The sequence below is a fragment of the Topomyia yanbarensis genome, chromosome 3 (assembly GCF_030247195.1).
Source record: "Topomyia yanbarensis strain Yona2022 chromosome 3, ASM3024719v1, whole genome shotgun sequence".
NCBI lineage: Eukaryota > Metazoa > Arthropoda > Insecta > Diptera > Culicidae > Topomyia > Topomyia yanbarensis.
In genome coordinates this window covers 194,907,550-194,910,280 of record NC_080672.1, presented here as the reverse complement: position 1 = coordinate 194,910,280, position 2,731 = coordinate 194,907,550, and the positions used below count along the sequence as shown (strand labels likewise).

Below are 2,731 nucleotides of genomic sequence, written 5' to 3'. Positions count from 1 at the left end.
ACAATTCAAACCGATGCCAGTGACGTAGCTGTCGCTGGCATCCTTACTTAACAACAGGAGGGAGTAGAGAAAGTAATTTCATATTTCTCGCACAAGCTTTCGACTCCGCAGAGAAATTACCATGCTGCGGAGAAGGAGGCTTTGGCCGCCTTATTAGTCATAGATGCGTTCAGATGCTACATTGAGGGGTATCACTTTACCCTAGTCACTGATTCATCTGCGCTAACCCACATTTTGAAAACGAAGTGGAAAGTAGGGTCCCGCTGTAGTAGGTGGAGCTTGGACCTGCAGCAGTACGATATGACGGTGGTGCACAGAAAGGGTAAAGACAATGTTGTCCCAGACGCCTGATCACGCAGTACTGTTGTTGTCCAAGATTCACCTACTCCGTCGTGGCACTCGAAGCTAATAGAGAAGGTATTAAAGCAACCCGATCAGTTCATCGACTTCAAGATAGATGAAGACCAATTGTTAAAATTTGTGACTGCGAAAAGCGAGCCATTTGACTGTCGGTTTGAATGGAAACAAGTTCCCAAACCTGACACCATACCCCCTATTCTCATAGAAAACCATGACAATGTTCTCCATATCGGGTTTAAGAAAACATTGAATCGTATTCAGAAGCGCTACTATTGGCCAAAAATGGCCGCAACTATACGTGCGTATGTTCAAGGTTGCCAAACATGTAAGGAGGTGAAACCCTCTTACGTACCGGTCGTTCCAGAAATGGGAAAGATTCGGGAAGCATCCCGTCCATGGCAAATCATTTCAATTGATTTCATTGGTCCGCTTCCCCGTAGTCGCAAAGGTCACCAGCATATGCTAGTGGTGACGGATTATTTTTCTAAATGGGTGATGATTCATCCCATGAGGAAAATTGAAAGCTCGTTGATGTGTAATGTGCTCCGAGACCAGTGGTTCTTTCGGAACTCTGTCCCGGCAATTATCATTACAGACAACGGCAGTACGTTTACCTTCAAAGAGTTTAAGACGATGCTGGATCGCTTCGGAATTGCCCATTGGTTGAACTCCAGGTACCATTCCCAAGCGAACCCAGTTGAGCGCGTAAACCGGACTATAAACGCCGCTATACGCACCTACGTTAAAGACGATCAACGCTTGTGGGACACTAAGCTCTCGGAAATTGAGCTTATACTCAACACAAGTATACACTCGCCCACGGGGTTTACACCGTACTACATAACACACGGTCAAGAATTGTCGGAGGATGGTTCAGACCATCGCCTTTTCCGGCATGATCAAATTCTGGCCGACGAAGAGAGAGAAACTAGGCGAAAACAAAGGTTCACCAGTATTTACGAAAAGGTCATCCAAAATCTGACCAAAGCACACGAATCTTCTCGTAAACAATATAATCTTCGGCACCGGCAATTTTCCAAAGCGTTTACGGCCGGCCAATTAGTGTTCAGAAGAAACATGAAACTATCAAACGCGGGAGAACACTACAATGCTAAATACGGGCGGCAATATCTTCCATGCAAAATTCTATCCAAAATAGGAAACAGTTCTTATGAACTGGAAGATCTTGCTGGGAAAAATCTGGGGATCTGACCAGCAGCCCCACTTAAAACCAGGTTGAATAAAAACACGCACATTTACACTATTTATATTTTAAAAACACATCGATTTTGTCCCAGATCGGTAAAACTAAATAAACATATCGCCGAATATTTATATAATTAACGACGTGCCGCACTTGTCGAAGCAGCAAGCCACTGCACAAGTTTGGAACATTGGCTGGCACTTCTGAGTGACCACCGTAAGTGTATCCAAAATGATTTCGAACGTGCGGCAACATTATCGAGCGCTGAAGATGCATGCACGAAACAGAGCCGTCAGAAATACCCTGAAAAAAAGAACATAAAACATAATTCTTAAATTTTAATGCATGTTTAAACAGCTTACCTGTGAAATAAACAACCATCCTCGATTCACGCTTTGAAGAAAATCAAGAGTACTTATTCAAAAGGTCCTAAGTGACATTGAGCTCGAACTGAGAAAAACGAGGCTGAAGTTTCATGGACCTAAAACAAATCCCTATTAAAGAACAAATATGCGTTTTGATGGAACAATTATGCCAATATAGTCTAAGGACTATGCTCTTTAAGTAAATAATGCTAAAAATATGAAATGTTTAGTGCTAATGTAGTTTTTAAGCGCTTTAGAATGATGCGTCCTTTTGAAAATTATAGGACCTTTCATATAGGTCTTCTTTTCGGGCCCAAGAATCATACGACGCTGCACATACGGCTTTTTTCAGCAAAGGTAGCTCTTACGACGAATATTGAATTTCTTCAAAGTTTTCGACAAAATGAGCACCGGAATACGAATGTTCTTCATTACTATGGTAAATAGTTGCACTGGATTTAACAGAAGTCTTGCAGAAAAAAAATGCGGGAAACTTTAGTTTATATTAACAAATCATTGGCTGGAAGTGGTTAAAACCAACGAATGGCATGTTACTTTAGAATAACTAAGCTTTCCAATTATCATTTAATTATTATATTTATTAAATTTAACTTCGAAAATAAGTCGCATGAACAGAAGAAAATAATTTCTTTTATTTTGATGCTTAGGACGTTTTTACTAGGTACCTATGTGCAGTGGGGAAAACATGGAATGAAATGAATCTTGCGTCGTTTTTGCATGGCGCCTATGAACAGTTGCAGAGGTTTTGAAATATTTCGCGCATAGGTCCTTTCATTTTAAA

The 2,731-nt window shown here is 41.1% G+C and overlaps 1 long non-coding RNA gene across 1 annotated transcript; it reads right to left on the bottom strand.

Moving 5' to 3' along the window:
- Positions 1–1,611: 1,611 nt before the first annotated feature.
- On the bottom strand, positions 1,612–1,974 carry LOC131690412 (uncharacterized). Its single transcript, XR_009305578.1, has 2 exons — positions 1,927–1,974; positions 1,612–1,867 (listed from the first exon to the last, which is right to left on the bottom strand). It is a non-coding gene; the product is annotated as an uncharacterized LOC131690412 (long non-coding RNA).
- Between the last annotated feature and the right edge of the window lie 757 nt (positions 1,975–2,731).